At 42.6% G+C, this 21349-nt stretch overlaps 1 protein-coding gene, 1 long non-coding RNA gene and 1 pseudogene across 3 annotated transcripts in view; all 3 read left to right on the forward strand.

Annotated features, from left to right (window-relative positions):
- Window positions 1-8710, forward strand: part of RNPC3 (RNA binding region (RNP1, RRM) containing 3) — an 85449-nt gene extending 76739 nt beyond the window's left edge. The window contains exon 16 of the transcript XR_015870117.1: window positions 8261-8710. The gene's annotated coding sequence lies outside the window, so the exon portion shown is untranslated. The remainder of the gene's footprint in view (window positions 1-8260) is intronic.
- The window catches only part of LOC148500829 (pancreatic alpha-amylase-like), a 28663-nt pseudogene continuing 8301 nt past the window's right edge, over window positions 988-21349 (forward strand). The window contains exons 1-2 of the transcript XR_015870114.1: window positions 988-1514; window positions 14306-14535. The product of XR_015870114.1 is annotated as a pancreatic alpha-amylase-like (transcript). The remainder of the gene's footprint in view (window positions 1515-14305; window positions 14536-21349) is intronic.
- On the forward strand, window positions 15091-16246 carry LOC148500830 (uncharacterized). Its single transcript, XR_015870118.1, has 3 exons — window positions 15091-15174; window positions 15464-15589; window positions 16042-16246. It is a non-coding gene; the product is annotated as an uncharacterized LOC148500830 (long non-coding RNA).

A 21349-nucleotide genomic window follows, 5' to 3' on the forward strand; every position in this document is an offset into this window, starting at 1 on the left:
CACTGGGTTAATACCAGCTCAGACGAATATTTAAGCCAAATACCCGGCACTCTGGGGCCCAAACGGGCTATCTTGCTCTGGTGCCTTCCTTTAGGTGGCAAATACCTGCATATACAACATGCAGAAATAAGGTGGCACTCACAGGCTGCTTCGTAGCAACTTTAGTGGTAAATAAACATGATCAACGTTTTGGGGTTCATAACCCCGTCATCGGGATACAATCAGAACTGTGACAAGTGCAAATAAACTCTTTTAAATAGGCTTACCCTCTGAGTCTCCCACAACAAGGCAAATCATCCTTCTGGTGTGTGCCTCTGTACTCCGGACGCATCGGAAATGACACCATCTGCAGTCTGTTAGTAGTCATGACGGCGCTGTGTGTAACTACAGTCATACTATTAAACATGGTGATTATTACATATGAAAGAGATTTGCTGTAATCCATCAGTCTAATACAAATAATTTCTTAGTGTGTGAAACCTCTCTATATAACCTTAATATATGTCCTAAAATGGACTCGTATGTTAAAAATCTTGTGAATATGTGGAAATACCGGTGAGTATAAAACAACCACAACAAAATAATACAAAAAATTACAAAACAAAACAGAAATAAATCTATATGTTACTTAATCTATATTCATTAAGTCTAATAAATAAATACATAATACATCTGTGTATAAAATGTCAAAAAATATATCTATTAAATAGTGTTTATGCCTGTGTTCAACTTAAGAATTCAGACATATATTAAGGTTATATTACACACAGTGCTGTCTTGACTACTAGCCGGCTCCGGATGGTGTTATTTCCGATGCGCCCGGAGTCTCACTCTGAAGGTCATATGTATCAAAGCTTGATGTGTGATAAAATTGTGACATCACCAACCAATCAGCTTCTAACTTACATTTTGCAGGCTATTTTTAAGAAATGATAGTTTGGAGCAGATTGATTGGTGATATAATTTCACAATTTTATCATACATCAAGCTTTGATACATATGCCCATAGGTACGGAGGCACACACCGGAAGGATGATTGGTGTGGTCGTGGGAGACGCAGGGGATCATGAGGGTTAAGATAAATCAATATAAAACAATAGCGATCCACATTAAATAGGGCAGCAAGGGAACTAAAAGTGGTTTTCACAAATCACCACCGTAATGTCAGACAAGAGAAAAGGGTTGTTCCCAAGCGCTCCTAATGGGAATGGTGGACAGTATTTTAAATATATTTCTTACACAGTTATCCGTGCGTGATGCCACAAGTACCAGCAAGCGGGGCATTAAGGGCCCTCATATCTATAGTACCCCTGTAAAATAAAAACAACACTGAATGTTTTAATAATTTATTTTGCTGCACCTTCCTCAGGACTTCTATGGCGTCTTCACTTGGGGGGCTGCCACCTCCCCAGGGCTTTTGGCATCTTCACCTGGGGGCTGCCACCCACCCAGGGCTTCCGGCATCTTCACCTGGGGGACAGCATCCTTCCCAAGGCTACCGACGTCTTCATCTGGTAAGTGGTGGCCAATTAGCTCTCTTGCACGGCCGTCAACCCACCAGGGCTTCCGACATATTCACCTTGCAGTGCCAACCCACCAGGGCTTCCTGTGTCTTTGCCTGAGGGGTGTCAGCCAATTATTTTTCGTGGCTGCCACCTTCCCATGGCTTCTGGTGTACTCTTCACCTAGTGGTATGCAGTAGGACTTTGGCCATCTTCTTTCTTCAGGGACTCTTCCATGCTCCTCCCTGCCAATAGACTGCCATGCTGCTGCCTCGCGCTGGCTTACATAAGCCAGTTAAGGGGGTGGGGCAATGGCATTGCAAGCTGTGATTGGATCACGGTAGCCATCTTGAATTTAAATGCAGTTGAGGCGCCAATTTTTAAATTGGCACCATTGCCAAACTGCAAAATGGCTGGCAGGGACAAGATCCTCTTGGATCCAGTCCTGCCGCTATGGCAGCTACCTCCACACTGCTGCTGGTCCCCGCCACCGCCGCTAACACTTGCTACATCCGCCGGGTCCTGCGATCGCTAACGCCATCTAACTCCGCCATATCCCACCACTGCTAATACCCACACTGCCAGCCTTGTTTGTGTATCCAGGTGAAGCCACTGTACACCCTCTGCAGGAGGCCACCTACTCAACATGCGCAGCAAGTTGACATGCCCTGTCTCTTTAATGGGGCATTTGTGGGCTAATAGTTTAAAAACTGTAACTTTCTCAATTACCTGAACCCTAAAAGTCCCTACACTGGAACAAGAGCTACCTAGCAAAACCCCCAGTCTTAATTCGTCCTCTACCCTCAGTTATGCCTTCCTAAAAAACTCTCTCATAGACTAAAGCAGAAAAGTAGCAATTTTGACCAAACAGGAGGTGGAAGAAAAAAACTGACAGTTTTACATTTAGATTACTACAATTACTCATTTTTTTTTTTGAGCGACAGTTCTAAACGTCCATGCCAAATTTCATCTCAGTGCGTCCAATAGCTATTGAGATGTAGCCTCTCAAACACAATGCCCCAACTTAGGAATTCCCTATTGGAGAATTCCGTTTATTTGAGTCAGCCTTAATATAAGGGCACGACCGTGCCCTTATAATAATGTTCTGATCATTAAACTTGACATTTATTATATATAGGGAGTATTAAGTAGCTATTTACGAAGCAATATTTATGTGAATTTACAAAGCAAATGGGGAAAACTGCAGATATCAACTATAGCTTTGGAAGTAAATTTCCAATGTTGGTTATGCTTTTTATATTTAAATGACATGTATAACTAAACTGTGTTTTTACACAACTTTAAAATAAGATACACATTATATAACTGTACTCTCATAGGTAAACCTTACAGGAAATTGGTGGTACTATAGCAGGAACTCTCTCAACCAACCTTAAGGCCCCCATACATCTGCATCGGATCGTCGTGATGTAGCAACGGGATCGGAAATGCCGACTGGCAGCCATCGATGTTCTGCAATCCATCGCAGGATCGGTGAAATTCTACATGTTAAATTTCACCGATCTACCAATCATGATAATTTTTTTATCGTGATCGGCATATCTGTGGAATCCAACATGTTGGATTTCAGCGATCCTGCGATGCCGGGTTACAGGATTGCAACGATCTGTTGCAGATGTATGGGAGCCATTCGGCAGACTATACTCAGAGCCGGCCCTAGCTAATTTGATGCCCTAGGCAAAATTTTCACGCAGTAATGATTAAAACCCTCGCAGCCGAGGGGGAGAGGCCGGTGGTGCGATCCGTGCTGAATTGCGTCATCGTGGCCCCGCCCCCTGCTTCGCAATGCTGAAATTAACATTTAAAATGTGTGATGTCTCTATTTGTTTAATGTCACAGTGCATACACATGCTCCATAATACACATGCCGTGACACAGTACATACATATGTATCTTTAACTGGGAACAGGGACATTCTTGGTGCTGGAGAAGCCTCTGAGAATGGGGACCAGATTAGTCCTTGCAGCAGTCCAACAGGACCAGGAAAAGTCATATCTGCATAACCTCATGGCTCATTGTCCTGGTTCTGCACCTACCATACAACAAACACAGTGCACATTATTATTATCGCACATGACAGAGAGCCCTCCTCTGCACCCTGGCATAGAACTACAGTAATGTCAGCCATAGAAGTACAACAAACTGGGAATTCAGGCAGCTTTTGGAACATTGTGCATGTGTAGGTGAGTGTCCCTTCCTTGCAGCATTCTCTTATCTCCCCCCTGCCCATATACAGTATGAAGCTGTCACTGTCAAGAAGATCTGACAGCTCTGCTACAATACATTTAACCCCCTCTGCACACCCTGAGAGTGCAGTTCTATTAACCCATATTGAACTGTGTGGTCTTTCCAGACCGACACACATAACAGACCTCTGACATATCCTGTACACAGCCTCCTATTCTTATACAGGACAATATAAGTTGTTGCTGGTACCTGTATAATGTAAGTTGTTGCTGGTTGCAACAGCTGGTACAGTGACTGAAATGCATGCCCTTTTCCCCAGGTAGTGAGGGAGTAAATGGGGGCAGTGGATACACTGCATCACAAAAGTAGAAGTAGCAGTTTCCCCAGCAGTACTGCACTCCACTTACTGTTTAGCCAGGAAGCTGTAGCCAGACACTGCTGGTGCTGGGGGGCCCTCGAGGGGGTTGCTGAAGAACAATGCACTTCCTTGTAAGTTGCATGTATCCTGAAGAGTACGGAGAGGAGGAATTACCCTCAACACCTCCCTCCACTGGCCTGATCAGAGCTCTTATCATTCTCTGCAGCAGCCAGCAGAGCGTGGAATGCCCCCAGGAATTCCAGATGCCCTAGGCATTTGCTTAGAATGCCTATGCCTAGGGCCGGCTCTGACTATACTGCATATTAAAAACAGCCACAGAGCCTCAGAGCATGCTGGGAACCTAGAACACACACCCAGCATGCTCTGAGGAAGACCCAAAGGTCGAAACACGTTAGCAGCTGCAGGTGTGTACATTGGGAGGTGACCAGACCAGTGATTCAAGGATTTTATAAGCATTGGGACCCTAGTGTTTTCTGACCTTTTAGGTCTAACTGTTACAGGTAACCTCAGGGTCCCAGTGCTCACTAATAACTATATTTGTCTAATTTACTGCAATTAACACATGTGTATGTGATAGTCTCTTGCTGAAGGGCAGTTTTTATTTATCTATTTCATGCTTGTTATTATAATAAAAAGGAGAAACCATTTTCCATGTTATACTGGTGTATGAACATTTTTTAGAGATCTTAGCCAGTGCTAGTGTGATCTTCCACCCACTCCTGGGCTCTGACTTCTGGCTCCCACAGTGGGTGTACGGAGAGAGACATCATGACATCATCTCTCCCATAGTGGCGAGTGCAAGGAGCTGTTGGACAGCGCAGGAGCAGGGTTTCAGGTAAGTATACTGTTGTGTTTGTCATTATGTGTAAGGGGCACTACTACTATGGGCATTGCATAAGGAGCACTACTGTGTGTCGTTACATGAATAAGATATACTACTATTTAGTGTAATGTGAATCAGGAGCATTACATGCAATGTAATGTGAAAGTGATTGTACTACTGTGTGGCGTAATTTGAACTGGGGTACTATTGTGTGACCCCGCCCCTTTCTTGTGAGACCACACCAATTTTTTCGAGAGCACATTTTCTTTTTATTAAATGCGAGGAAGGGTACAAGTTTATAGTTTGCAGGGTCGCGCCGAACACCCCGAGGATGGAGTTTGAGAACCACTGTTATTCCTCATAGGAGCAAACACTGCTCCAAATTCCCATTCCCACAGCACCCCATGATCCTCTTTCTCTTCCACACAGGTCCCATGTTCCTGCTCTCTCCTAACAGCTTCAAACTCCCTCCCCAACACAAGTTCCCTGCTCCTGCTCTCTACCCTTACAGCTACAAACTCCCTCCTCCCATCCGCGGCAACTATCCCCCTCCCCCCACATAGATTCCTTGCTCCTGCTCTCTCCCCTCCAAACCCTCCCCTCATCTTCGGCACTCCCTCCCTCACACAAGTTCCCTGCTCCCTCCTCTCACTGCTCCAAACTCCCTCCATCTGTGGCACCCCCGTCCTTCCCCACACAGGTATGCTGCTCTCTCCTCTTACAGCTCCAAACTCATTGCAAAGCACCCCATGACCCCCCCTCCTGTGCAAAGGTTCCTCTTTCCTGCTGTTCTCTCCCCCCTCACATAGATTTCCCTTTCCAGCTCCCCTTACAGCTTCAACCCTTCCATCCACGGCAGCCCCCCACAGGTTCCCCTTTTCTGCTCCCTCTCCCCTCGCAGCTCCAAACTATCCTCCATCCAGTGAAACCCCCTACACCACACAGGTTTCTCTCCTGCTTCCTCTTCCCTCACAGCTCCAAACTTCTCCCCCCTCTCCCACAATGTTCTCCTCTCCTGCTCTCTCTTCCTTCACATAGGTCCAAACCCCCGGGCCCCAATCTGCGGTACCTTGACCCCCCCTCCCCAACACAGGTTCCCCTCTTGAGCTCTCTCTGCAATCACAGCTCCAAACCCCTCCCCCGTCCATAACACCCCTGATCCCCCCTTCCGATTCTATTTCAACTCCAGCAGTAAATGAACACTGAAAGAGGGAAGAATTTAGTATGTCAACAGAATAATGTCGACATTCAGGATATCAACATGCTCATAATATCAACATGTCAACATTCGCAATGTCGACAATGTCATGCTGTCATTGTGCATGTCGACAGCCATAAATTTAGGGTTAGGATTAGGCTGTGGTTAGGGTAATGTGAGGATTAGGCTGCAGTTAGGGTAGAGTTAGAATTAAGCTGTGGTTATGCTGCAGTTAGGGTAGAGTTAAGATTAGGCTGTGGTTAGGGTTAGGCTGCAGTTGGGTGAGGTTAGGATTAGGCTGTGGTTAGGGTTAGGATGCATAGGTTAATATAAGCTGTGGTTAGGGATAGGCTATAGTTAGGGTAGGGTTAGGGTAGAGTTAGGTATAGGCTGCAGTTAGGTGAGGTTAGGATTAGACTGCAGTTAGGGGAGGGTTAGAAGAATTAGGTTAGGGGTAGGCAGCCTTTATATATTATTTGCCTCTTATTTAGTCAAAATGGTGTTAGATGTGCCTGACTGTCAGTACTCATGGTTAAATTATTATCCTTTCAGAATTAGTAACTTTTGGACAGCTCCCACTGTACTTGGTACTAACTGGGTTGAAGGGCAGTCTTTTGTGGGTATATGAGGAGCTCAGTGACAGATAGAGCTTAATTCTACTCCCATAAGACAGGCCTAAACCTCTTCCGCTCATTGTCAGCAACCATTGCCATGGCTCCTCCTGCTTCAGTCTCCCTTTGAAATATCCAGTGTCGGATTGAGGCACAAAGTGCCCACTGGTGGAATACAGGGATAGAGACCTAGGCTAGCCACCAGTACATGGTCTTGCTCTGCCAAGTAAAAGACTCTCTAGTAGAGTAACAATGTATTCAAATGCAAGGTCCCATAAGGCACCAGGTATTTTCCCTAGCCCTGTGACCCTATCTGACTCTGGAGGCATCCGACTGTCTCCCCCTGTCCTGGACCCTGGCAGACGCCCTCTGCATGGACAGGGTGGACCATCTACCTGCTGCTCTTACTCTAAACCAAACCTAGAGTCTGACAATGTATGGAGCTGCCAAGGAGCTGCACACAGGTCCCATCCCTAACTAGGTACCTCACCAACTGCAGCGTCGTAATAAGGCAGAAGTGAACTGATGTCTTCAGGTATAGTGATGTAGTCATTCTGCCTACTTTGGGGTTGGCTTCGTCTATAGTTGATTTGGCAACACCCATGTGAGGCCACTTCCCAAAAAAATTCCAGGGCCACTTTTAGTCCCCAATACGCAATATCGCTGGTACACACTTGCCGTCGGGCACACAATATATTGGTTGATTAATTGGCAAATATATCTGCCAGTGTGTATCCAGCACTATACTTGGCCAGCAATCACCGTAAGCCATTAGAGCATATTGTCGAAGCTGAATAATTGGCTGAGACAAGTTCAGTTTAAAATTTAATCGCGGCGACGCCATCTTGCGAATGGCCGCAAGACTCCATTTTGGAAATGAGATCGCAAGACACCATTTTTGTGGTCAGCGTCAATTCAAGTTATAACTCAGGAGCTAAGAACAGATGGCAATGTTTTTGTTAACCTACCAAGGGCAACTGGAAAAACAAGCTTTCTGAGTAAAAGTAAATAAGAAGAGACAATGGGTATTTTTACATACAAATTGGGAATCCCTGGATGCAGATAAAGTATAGTTGTGGCAATTGTAATATAATATCTACACAATTGGATTTGTCTGAATCCTAGACAGGATGGCCCCAAATTCCACAGCTTGAGGTGGTAATACATTTGCACTTCACACAAGAGTCTGTGAGAACAAAAGAGGTTTTGTTTTCCTTTGAACACACAACAGGTGGGGGCCTGCTGACAGAGGGCATGTAGAACTACAACCCTCAGCCATCCACACTGCTGGATGTTCACTTCGTGTATGAGAAATAATGCACTTAAATCTCACCCATTAATAACTAGCGTCCTTATATCAAACCCCGAATACTCACACACTACATATTCGCACACAAGGTTCTATTAGCATCAAATTGTATGATTCAAGTTGGTTAAGTTAGTTTAAATGCTAAGAAATAGAGGTTTTTGATTTCTAAGGTATTATACATGATAAGCAAGGTGTGTTTGGTTTCGTTCTGATGCGTACGCTTTTTACAGAATCCCGGTGTTATCGGTGGAGAGATCGCATCTTGCAAACTCAAGTTACAGATCGCAGAACTTACAAGCAACAAAATGTTTAGTTGATGGAATGTTACAGGAGGCGTTACCAGAAAGACTCCGGCTGTTAGAGGCAGGGAAAGTCTATTTGAAACAACCTGTTAAATGTGTCGTTACATATGCTTCTCCTCTGGGAACCAATGAGATCAGCAGGAAGTTCCCCCTTTGTTCTGTTTCAGTCTGGGGGGGAATAAATACATGTGTCCGAACACTGGTTTGCCAGTTCATGCTGAATTTTGGGTGAACTGAGGATATCTAGTCAGAAGTCTATCTCTGGGTCCAGAGGCGCAGCGTATGTGTAACCGTACTTGGGTCTGTATTATTTCCTTTTACGCCTAACTTGTGTATGTATAGATTGCGTGTAACTGACTGTACTTTTACCTGAATAATACTTGTGCGTTGGAAACAGATTCCACTCCTGTCTTTATTTGCGGTTAAACTGCGTACGCAATTAGCGTTCTGTTTAGAGGTTTTAGGCAGGGTTTTGTCTTAGAGGTTCCTAGGCAGGTGAATCTTAGAGGTTTATAGGAAGGAATATATTAAAATGTTTATTGACGAATTCAACAATATATTCCAACAGGACCCATTCCATGAGGGACACAGGCCCTGATTCAGAGCCGCTCGTTCGCTCCGAGCGATGTTCGCACATCTGTGCATGCATATGGTTTTAGTACGCATGCGTGAACCAGTCAGTGCGGCCGAAAATCGTGTGCTCGCAAAATAGCAAATGCCTGCTAATTTGAGTGACAGGATGAGGCGTTTGTGGGTGGTAACAGGGGAAGGTGCTTGAAAACGGGGAGTGGAGATCCAAATGCAGGCGTGCCAAAAGGTCAAAACGGGCATTTTAAGGGTGTGCATAATTAACAAAGCAGCGTCATCGACCACGTCAGTTGGGTGTCTTTTAGCCAGAACTGCTCGCATGATTGCGGTAGGAAAATGCAACCACATGAATAGCGAGCAGTTCATTCGCCTTTCGATGTACTCGATTACTCTAATAAATAGCGGAGATGACGTATGATGCGAGCGGCCAGGGGGCGTTTTTTACAAAAAAAAGTCTGCATGTTCTGTTCGCTCGTTCAGACATAGAGGCGTCAACAGACCGCAAAGAGCGAACGGTCAATTTAAATAGCCAGCCCCTTTTTCTGGACGAGCGAGCGCAAATAGCGTCCGGCTCTGAATCAGGCCCACAATGCTCTGTTCCTGGACTTCCGCCTTAATGATTGCCATCACCTGTGTTGAACTAACTAATTGATAAGAAAGGTGTTTCAACACAGGTGATGACAATCCTAAATTAAGAGGAAAGTCCAGGAACAGAGCATTTTGTCCCTCCTGGAATCGGTCATGCTTGGGAGGTGTGCATTAGATGCATCAGTATGGCCAGCCCCCCTAAGTTGAATGTTTGTTTTTGTTTTTCCTGGATGTATGCACCAAGCCATAATCCCCAGCTATGCGAATCCCTGGAGCAAGTCTAAGCATCTGGGAGAGCAGCAGACCTAGTACCAGCTATGGACATATTATGTAAACATTGGTTTTCTCATAAATTGGATAGTGTATGTTATACAGTATTAATAATTAACACGATAAGGGAAATTTAATAACCTGCGACTTGCAGGTATTGGTGAGATCACAGCAAGCCTGCTCAATGTTTTATAGTGGCAATCATTTAAAAGGCAAAACCTGGTTTTGCCTTATAAATGATTGCCACTTTAAAACATCAGGCAGTCTCACCAGGACCTTGCTAATGCCTGCAAGCATTCAGCTCCACGCACACAACAGAATTTGTAGGAGAAACTGCTGCTCCTAGGCATGTGCAGCAACTCTGTTCTATCACAGATACTGAATATTGTTGCTGCAGCTCTAGTACAATTATATTACTGTAAATACCACTGCTATTGTGTCTTTATTCAAGGCTTTGACTGGGCCAGGGAAAGGGGATTTCTGGACAACTTGAACCCCCCCTGCATCTGCTCAGGCCTCTTTTTACACTTTATTTCTCACCTAGGGGCCTACTTACAGGGCCTCCCTCGAACACATACAGTGCACCAGGAAAATATTCCCAGCGCTTCACTTCTTCCACATTTTGTTATGTTACAACCTTATTCCAAAATGGAATAAATAAATTTTTGTCCTCAACATTCTACACACAATACCCCATAATGACAACATGTAAAAAGTTTTTTTGAGATTTTTGCAAATTTAATAAAAAAAAAAAAACCCTAAGAAATCACATGTACATAAGTATTCACAGCCTTTGCTCAGTACTTTGTTGATGCACCTTTGGCAGCAATTACAGCCTCAAGTCTTTTTGAATATGATGCCATAAGCTTGGCACACATATCTTTGGCCAGTTTCGCCCATTCCTCTTTGCCACACCTCTCAAGCTCCATCAGCTTGGATTGGAAGCGTCGGTGCACAGCCATTTTCAGATCTCTCATCTCTCCAGAGATGTTCAATCGGATTATAGTCAGGGCTCTGGCTGGGCCACTCAAGGAAATTCACAAAGATGTCCTGAAGCCACTTCTTTGATATCTTGGCTGTGTGCTTAATGTAAAAGTCCTGCTGAAAGATGAATCGTCGCCTCAGTCTGAGGTCAAGAGCGCTCTGGAGCAGGTTTTCATCCAGGATGTCTCTGTATATTGCTGCATTCATCTTTCGCTCTATCCTGATTAGTCTCCCAGTTCCTGCCGCTGAAACACATCCCCACTTGATGATGCTGCCACCACCATGCTTCACTGTAGGGGATGGTATTGGCCTGTTGATGAGCGGTGCCTGGTTTCCTCCAAACATAATGCCTGGCATTGACGCCAAAGAGTTCAATCTTTGTCTCATCAGACCAGAGAATTTTGTTTCTCATGATCTGAGAGTCCTTCAGGTGCATTTTGGCAAACTCCAGGCGGGCTGATGGAGGCCACTGTGCTCATCGGGACCTTCAAAGCAGCAGATATTTTTCTGTGCCCTTCCCCAGATTTGTGCCTCGAGACAATCCTGTCTCGGAGGTCTACAGACAATTCCTTGGACGTCATGCTTGGTCTGTGCTGTGACATGCACTGTCAAGTGTGGGACCTTATATAGACAGGTGTATGCCTTTCAAAATCATGTCCAAGGAACTGAGTTTACCACAGGTAGACTCAAATTAAGCTGTAGGAACATCTCAAGGATGATCAGAGGAAACAGGATGCACCTGAGCTCAATTTTGAGCGTCATGGCAAGGGGCTGTGAATACTTATGTGCATATGATTTCTTAGGGTTTTTTTTATTATTATATTTGCAAAAATCTAAAAAAAAAACTCTTTACATGTTGTCATTATGGGCTGTAACATAACAAGATTTGGAAAAAGTGAAGTGCTGTGAATACTTTCCGGATGCACTGTATGCCATTATATAATAGATGTTACACCTATCAGGTATCTACATTTTAATTCCAGTAATGATAGTAAACTATTTTTATCAACTATGATGCTGTTGCACTGGTCATCTAATTTCAGTGACGAAGTTCTGACACTGAACTTAATTTATTTGAGTTGTTACATAATAATGGACTTAACCGTTCACATGTTTGATGTAAGTAATCAGTACACCAAACACAGAGCAAATAATATGAAATAAGTACCAAATCTTCAGTGTTGACAGAAGGTAAAAAGAATGTCACGCCATCCCCAGGATGATCTGGCAGCACATTTAATAACAAACAAGAAAAACATTATTTGACACGCTTTACAGATAATGAAACCCCTTTGTCAGGTAAGTACTGTACTAGTTACTAGTAATTGTTACTGGTATATAACTTTCTCTGTTTGTACCACAAAAAGATATCAACTGACAGGCTATTTGCTACATTTTGCTGTCAAATGCTGAAACTTTTTTTTTTCTTGTATTCCATAAATATATCAGATAAGATGTATTAAACCAACCAATAAAATACCAACCAATCAGCTCCTAACTGTCATTTTGTTGGCTGTGTTTGAAAAATGACAGTAAAGCTGGGTACACACTTGGCCAATTCTCTGTATATTTGATATGGAGGGTTCCCAGCACCATCCGCCGATGCGGCAGGCTTGGATCCTGAACCACCAAGTTCCACCGGCTATTAGTGCAGATTTCGGCAGTGGATGTGCTACAGCGGCACTTCCCATTTTATAAATGTCACCAATGCACCATTTTTAAAATTCAAGATGGCACTGCCCCCTCATGCCAGATAATATTAGTCAGCGGGTTTAAGATAGTACAACGGTGGAGGAGGAGCAAGATGTTGGAAGTCCTGGGGAGGCAGCGGCCATATAAAAGAGCTTAAAGGCCACCGCCCCACCAGGTGAAGATGAAAGAAGATACTGCAAGTTCTGGGAAGGTGACGGCCATGCAAAATTGCTTAGATGATGCTGCCCCCTGTGTGAAGATGACAAATGAAGACAACGGAAGCTCTGGGGGAGAAGGCAGCCATGCAAAAGTACTTAAAGACTGCCGCCCACAAGGTGAAGGTGCTGTCCAATAAATTATTTTAACATTAGGTGTTGTGTCTTTTATTCTAATTTTCTTTACATGTGCTAGCGGGCCCTTGATATCTGGGCATGCTGGCACTGGTTTTCCAAATGCTAAATGCTGGGGCTGCCTTGCTAGGACCTGTTGACCACCTAAATAACAATATTAACATACCATGAACCCCGCAACCACCACCTCCACCAGGTGTGCGGGGCATAGCCCTGGGATTTCAGCCCAGGGCTGGTTGTTGCTCGAGAGAGGGGACTCCATTTTATTTTTAGAGGTCCCTACTTTCTGATAAATTTCCATTGCTGACCAGTTTGTAGCTGGTTAATGTGTTGGCAGGAGGACCCCATGCTGTGTGTCCCCCTGCAATGGCATCCCCCTGGCTGGTTCAGCCTGGTGCTGTTTATTGGAAAATAGGTGGAACCCCATACAGGTTTGTTTTTTTCCAATACCAGATCAGGCTCAGTGGCCCAGGGCTAGTTGCTGATTTGGGGGAGAACCCTATGCATTCTTTTTCTTTAAAATTAACCTTTTCTTTAGCCTGCTCTGTTCATACAGTGCAGTGTAGCTCTGCCCCCTATTATGTAAATTCCGTATGAGTGAACAGCCGATTTCAGTAGACTGGAGGATTGCACAAGTGTTTACCCAGCTTTAGGGGTTTATTGGTTGGTATTTTGGGCCTGATTCAGACCCGGATGCTATTTGCGGACGCTCGTTCTTAAAAAGGGGACGGATATTTAAATTGTGCGCTTGCTCTTTGCGGTGTGTTGACGCCTCTAGGTCTGAGCAAGCGTCCGAAAAATGCGCTCGCTATTTTGTAAAGACGCCCACATCACACATCATCTCCGTTATTTATTAGATTAATCGGGAACATCGAAAGGCATCTGAACTGCTCGCAGTGCTTGTGGTAGGATTTACTTCCCGCTATCACTGCGAGCAGTTCAGGCTAAAAGACAACCAAGTGACGTGGTTGATGACGCTCCTTTACTAATTATGCACTCCCATTAAACGCCGTTTTGACCGTTAGGCACGCCTGCGTTCGGATCTCCACTCCCCCGTTTTCAAGCACCTTCCCCTGTTACCACCCACAAAACGGTACATTCTGTCAATCAAATTAGCAGCCCCTCGTTGTTTTACGAGCGCACGATTTCCGACTGCAATGACTGGTTTGCGCATGTGCATTGCGAACCATACGCATGCGCAGTTGTGCGAACATCGCTCAGAGCGAATGAGCGGCCGCTTACGGGCGGCTCTGAATCAGGCCCTTTGTCTCTCTCCACTTTGTCTCTCTCCAAGGCTTAATACTTCTTCCCTATAGTATAGGGTATACAGCTACCCTATAGTATAAATGAGAAAAAGAATTGTTGTTGCCGTGGAATCTGCTTAGTATATTGGCTCAGTACTACTCACTGTCCTTCATGTTTCAGAAAATGCTAAGCTGAAAAATAAAGTAATGTTAAAAGCATAACATTACTGTCTGACTGTCACTGGTTTTTATTACAGGTTTCCCCTCCTAATGAGAACTTGATCATTACCGGCCCCAATAGGCCATGGTATGAGAGATACAAGCCAATCAGCTACAAACTTTGCACTCGTTCAGGCAACGAGCAACAATTCAGAGACATGGTCACCAGATGTAACAATGTTGGGGTAAGAACTTTAGAAGTTGCTCTTATTTTGGATGAACGGTGCCCTGCCATCCTCTCCTTGAAAGGCCTCTATGTTTTCCCTATGTAAGACATCCCACAAGGGCACACAATTTGATATACCACAATTGGTGTATTGCATGTCAATATGTGTTTAATAAAAAACTGTTCATCCATTCGTGTGGCATTGAACAGGGATTCTAGTGACCTTGCCACTATACCACATTCTTTGGCAACATTACATTATCGCATGATTGACCATATTCCACTCTCCCTGAGGGGTGGCAATAGTGGATTAAAATTATAAGCTCCCAAGGGGCTTAATGAGTACAATGGCCTCCATTGTTTAACTTAATTAATTATCTATACCCACCAATGTCCTATATTCCTATATCTGTTAGGTTGTCCATACAGCTGGTGACCTAATTTAAAGAGATTCCTTTAATAGATCAGTTCTTTCTGTAAAGTTATACAAGTGTTGTTAAGTTAGATGATGGCTTTGATATTTGATTATCTGGTATTGGATATATATATATGAGGTGATTAACAGTTATTCCACCACAGGGCGATTATACTAGTGGTGTTATGCTACTATGGTGATGGTCTGTTGTCTGACGTGTTCCCTGGTCACGTGTAGGTGACCCGGAAATGACGTCAGTAGCCTGTGTCAACGGCCGGTTGAGTGGTCCCACCCCACTGTAACACGCGGCTTCACTGGGGATAAAGGTAAGCAGCTGTTTGTATATTCTTTATGTCCTGAAGAAAATGTGAATAAACACATTGAAACATTGACACACTAACGCTGCTGCTTTTGGGTATTATTGCATGGAGTGCCACACCTGCCTATTTATTTTTATATATATATATATATATATATATATAAATATATATATATATATATATATATATATATATATACACAGTAGATATATACATAAACACACACATGCATACTTACTGTGAGTTATTATGTGTGTTATATAGTTTTAGCACAGATGCAGTTTTTTGTTTTCAGAAACATGGTCATCTTCCGTAACACAGTTAATGGGCAATCATTCACTAACTGGTGGGACAATGGAGGAAACCAAATTGCTTTTGGTCGTGGAAACAAAGGGTTCATCATTTTTAATAATGAGACCTGGTGAGTGATGTGTCTGCTCAAAAGTGCCTATATGTTTGGAGATGAGCAATATTTTAGCAATGACTAAATGGCTTTTTTCATACAGTATTGCCAATAAAGAAAATATTGAAGACCAGTAAACTCACTTCGGTTTTATAAAAAAAAAAAAATTTAATCTGCTATCTTCACAATTCACTCTGCTATCCAACTAATATGGGTACCAAAAATAATTCCCTAATTATTGCGGATCCCAAAATGATAACTTTAAGAACTGTTAATCTATAGCCTTCTTACTCAGCATCATTGTTTAATGTTAAACTGGAACATGAATCTTTTGTAATGTAATTTAATTGTTCTGTTTTCCATACTCCTTAGACTGCAAGACCCATATATTTATTTACATTTACTTTTATAGTGTCAGCATATTCTGGTGCACTTTACAATTAGAAATTAACTTTACATTGATGTTTTAGGAATATGGATGTTACTTTGAACACTGGACTTCCTGCTGGAACATACTGTGATGTCATCTCAGGGCAAAAAGAAGGCACAAGTTGTACTGGCACACATAACTGTTAGCAGCACTGGCTCAGCACGTTTCACAATCAGCAGTTCTGCTGAAGACCCATTCATTGCCATTCATGTCAATGCCAAGTTGTAAAAAATACTGTAATTGAATCATGCCTATCAATAATAAAGTGATTCAAACAGTGCATATGACTTGATTTTTTTTTCCTTTATGGCTTTCATACCTTAAGAACAATGAGATTTATTCCTATAAATAGGCATTGTCTCAGGCAACAAGTTGTAGGTGCAGGAAAGTTTACATTTTTTAAGAAATGTCAGTTTCCCTGAAGCAAGTCACTAAATTAGTGGTTTTTACCTTGTCGTCATATTTAATGAAGCTTACAACTAGCAATACTGTGTTTGTATTTTAAAATTAACACATGTCATATGCAAACATTTATGGGCGCAAACACATTAAGCTCACTTCCAAAGGGCGATCGTTTTAAGAATTCAGTCTGTTGGGCCAAAATTAATAATGCCAATTTGACGAAGTCGATATTCAGCGTGTTGACCCTAATGAAATGTTGACATTGTCTGAATGTCGACAATGTGGTTTTAAGGTAAGTCTATCACTAACCCTAATGCCAGATCACCATGCCAACTACTTTGTTTTTTTATCTAGTTGACCCCCGTTCAGACTTTGCTGGAACCCAACTTGTAAGGGTCAGATCGCCTGTCTGTCTCCTATATAGATTAATTATTGATCTACAGAATCGCTGATATACCTAACCGATTGGTTGTAACCCCTGTCAATCAATGAATATACTTTGTTTCTTTGTTAAAATTACTCTCTTGAGCCGCCAACCAATGGAAACACTGACAGGCTATGCTGATTGGCGGACGGTCCCATCAGTCACAAGGGAGAGTGTTGATTGGTGGGGACTATGAATATAGGATTTCACAACCCGACGGACGGGTTGCTCCTATGATTAAGCCATACAGCGAAACGCGCGTCAGGAGACACGCGATGCACGCTGTCTGGCGTGTATAGTGTTTGTGTTTATGTTGTGACCACCGTGTATATAATATGTTCCTAATGGTTATGGGCGTCTGTTAGACATATGGGACATTGATTAGCGGGCGAATGTGACCCAGCATTTACAGTTACTTGAAAATATTTGTCATATATTAAGTTGTAGACTACTGAATATATTGTTATACAACTACGATACCTGCATTAATAACATAGCAAAGTATACTAGACCCCTGCCAATGGGGGATAGGAGAGTGCAAGTGTGAATTATTTGCAGCTAGTGAATTACTAGAACCATATAAGCTCATAATAATATATTAGTGCAATTGGACATCTTGTATCCACAATATCGATTTCATCTACTTCTAAGGATAGTGGATACAATTAAGATGGTTATAATAAGGGATATATGATATCAAGTCACTGGATGATTTTATTGGACATAAAACTGCACCATATATTTTTATGGTAGCTTATTATAAGATATGTCTAATAACTGAGCACAGGATTATGATCTAGTAGTAGCTGCAGTAGGAGATATACAATGCACTAATAATAAATTTATCTACAAGCAGGGAGTAATAAGTAATTATTAGCCTACAATGGTATGTTAGCAATACGGGGTGCATTATATCCATATGGTATCCTGTATGTAGCAGTGGATTGATTAATCTCTTTTCTGCAATTGCCGTATTTTAGGATTAAAACAGTGAAGGCAACATTATTGTACACATATAGTACACATTGATATTACATATGTCCGTTGTCTACAGACGCCCATGAGAGACGTTAAACTACACTGAATTTGATGCAGTTAGTCCGCATAAATAAAGTATCAATTAAACATTTCAAGGTGGCACAATTATTTTAATGGTTTTATGTATAGATAAAAATAATAAAAGTATATTGAGAATTTATTTCGCTGCATCCAATCCAAGGATTGATTAAAAGTTAAGTTTCAAATTTATTCCATGGGTCATTATTGTTGTTACATTTGGTGATTAGGTGAAAATACCAACATTTCATGTGTTTGTCCTTGAGTGCCCCATGATAGGAATACCTTTTTCTTTTTTCTTTTGTCTCCTACATCCAGCAGGACACACCTCAGCTTCACTCCGAAGTCTCTAATAAACTCCAGATGCGAGTGGGCAAAACATTTTTTGTGCTGCGAGGAGTTATCCAAACATCAGCTTATGATGTTACCCAATGTGTAATTGTCACTATGCTTCTCTGTCACATATGCCTTCATTCTTTGTAAATATGTGTAAAGATTCGTTGTTTTATTGTCATTTTTCTGACACAAAATTGGCAAAAGAAAGTAACAATTAATTGCTAAATTAAAAATAAGTTTTTTGAAGTTTAGGGGCATATGTATCAAAATAAATGTACTATAAGCAGCCCAGTAACAGCTACCAGCAGCAACATCCTAATCCAATTTTCACCACCAACACCCTTATCATTGACCTCCTCAGGAATAGTATGAAGTAGTCCTGTGTCATTGGATAAAATGCAATCTGACTCCTGTAATGCAATCCATAATTCCCAAGAAGAATCTCTGGGTGCTAGGACAGCTGCTGTTTGGAGTAGATTATCATCTCAGATGGAGAACAAAAGCCTAGATGTTTCCAGCAATTGTTTGTCAAACAATTGTTTGAAAGGGGAAGCAAGTATGACAGCTATAATCGGATTACACAGCAGATCATCAATGCCATCACAACCATGTTGGCACTTGATCTGCATCCAGTATCTGCAATAAACACAACAAGTTTTAGATGATTAGTAGAGGCCATGTGCCCACACTACCAAATTTCATATCTATTCTATTTCTCTCTAAAAGTATTCCCACAGTTTATACAGAGAGGTCAAAGCCAAAGTCATTACTTTCCTTGAGAACACCATTGTACCCATTATCCACCTAACTACGAATATGAATACAAGTGGAAAGGGTCAGACAATAGACTACATGACCGTGACAGCTCACTGGATATCTCCCTCAGTAGCAGCAGCAACTATATCATCATCCTCATTCTGTCGACAGAGCAGGTCTACCACACAATGCCAACTCATTCACAAACAAGCTACTTTATGTATTGCTGGCTTCACAAAAACACATACCAGTATAAACGTGTTGCATGAACTTCAGTATGTTATATTCAAATGGCTTTACCCCTCCCCTGGATATCTAATTTTTGGCATTCTATAACAGCTTGTAGATTGCACCATCATGCAAACAATGTGCCCTGCCAAATTATCAATTAAAACAAGAAGAATGAACAAAATGGAATTATACACTTTAGACCTGATTCATAGGTCTACGCTAACTGCATGTATTGCCAATGTTCAAGTAGTTGCACAATATTTGCAACTGTGCATGTGCAAAATATTGTGAAAACCCTGCATTACCCTGAGTACAAGCACAAATGTGCTGTTGCATGTGGAATTGCTGGTATCAGAAATGTCAAGGCAAAACCAGGGGCATTCCTGGGCAGTGATTGGGAGGTGGCCTGAAGTGAACGAGAAAAAAAAATTCTGTCACATGTGTGTGTTATGGGAGTATTGTGAGAATGTCAGTGAAAGTGGCTGTGTTCTCAGATGCATAGCCACTTCTAGATGGCAAAACTGCACCTGCAATAGGGCATGTGCAAGTGTTGATGGTGCACGTGCTTGTATGCTGATGGTGGATTTTCAGAACCACCAGCTGCGTTACAGCATGCACGGGCAGTGAAAGTGTGTTTCTCAGGGCTTGTACATTGCAGCACATGCTAGTACATATGGAAAAGGAGGAAACTACCATTTGCATATTATTGTTTCTGCATTTCTGGCAACAGATGCTAGTGCAGACACCGCAGCATCCTCCTCTAAATCAGGCCCTTTATATACATAAGCGACTGCTTGAATTGGATAGTGTATGTAATACAGTATTAATAATTAACACGATAAGCGAAATGTAATAACCTGCGACTTGCAGGTATTGGTGAGATCACAGCAAGCCTGCTCAATGTTTTATAGTGGCAACCATTTAAATAGAAAACCTGGTTTTGCCTTGTAAATGATTGCCACTTTAAAACATCAGGCAGTCTCACCAGGATCTTGCTAATGCCTGCAAGCATTCAGCTCCACGCACACAACAGAATTTGTAGGAGAAACTGCAGCTACTAGGACTGTGCAGCAACTCTGTTCTATCACAGATACTGAATGTTGTTGCTGCAGCGCTAGTAAAATTATATTACTGTAAATACCACTGCTATTGTGTCTTTATTCAAGGCTTTGACTGGGCCAGGGAAAGGGGATTTCTGGGCAACTTGAACCCCCCCTGCATCTGCCCAGGCCACTTTTTACACTTTATTTCTCACCTAGGGGCCTACTGACAGGGCCTCCCTCTAATACATACAGCGCACCTGGAAAGTATTCCCAGCGCTTCACTTCTTCCACATTTTGTTATGTTACAGCCTTATTCCAAAATGGAATAAATTAATTTTTGTCCTCAACATTCTACACACAATACCCCATACTGATAACATGTAAAAAGTTTTCTTTGAGATTTTTGCATATTTAATAAAAAAAAAATACCTAAGAAATCACATGTACATAAGTATTCACAGCCTTTGCTCAGTACTTTGTTGATGCACCTTTGGCAGCAATTACAGCCTCAAGTCTTTTTGAATATGATGCCACAAGCTTGGCACACCTATCTTTGGCCAGTTTCGCCCATTCCTCTTTGCAGCACCTCTCAAGCTCCATCAGCTTGGATGGGAAGCGTCAGTGCACAGCCATTTTCAGATCTCTCCAGAGATGTTCAATCGGATTCAAGTCTGGGCTCTAGCTGGGCCACTCAAGGAAATTCAAAGAGTTGTCCTGAAGCCACTTCTTTGATATCTTGGCTGTATTCTTAGGGTAAAAGTCCTGCTGAAAGATGAATCATCGCCCCAGTCTGAGGTCAAGAGCGCTCTGGAGCAGGTTTTCATCCAGGATGTCTCTGTACATTGCTGCATTCATCTTTCCCTCTATCCTGACTAGTCTCCCAGTTCCTGCCGCTGAAAAACATCCCCACAGGATGATGCTGCCGCCACCATGCTTCACTGTAGGGATGGTATTGGCCTGGTGATGAGCGGTGCCTGGTTTCCTCCAAACATAATGCCTGGAATTGACACCAAAGAGTTCAATCTTTGTCTCATCAGACTAGAGAATTTTGTTTCTCATTGTCTGAGAGTCCTTCAGGTGCATTTTGGCAAACTCCAGGC

This window comes from Taudactylus pleione, unplaced genomic scaffold (assembly GCF_031769625.1).
Source record: "Taudactylus pleione unplaced genomic scaffold, aTauple2 ptg000546l, whole genome shotgun sequence".
NCBI lineage: Eukaryota > Metazoa > Chordata > Amphibia > Anura > Myobatrachidae > Taudactylus > Taudactylus pleione.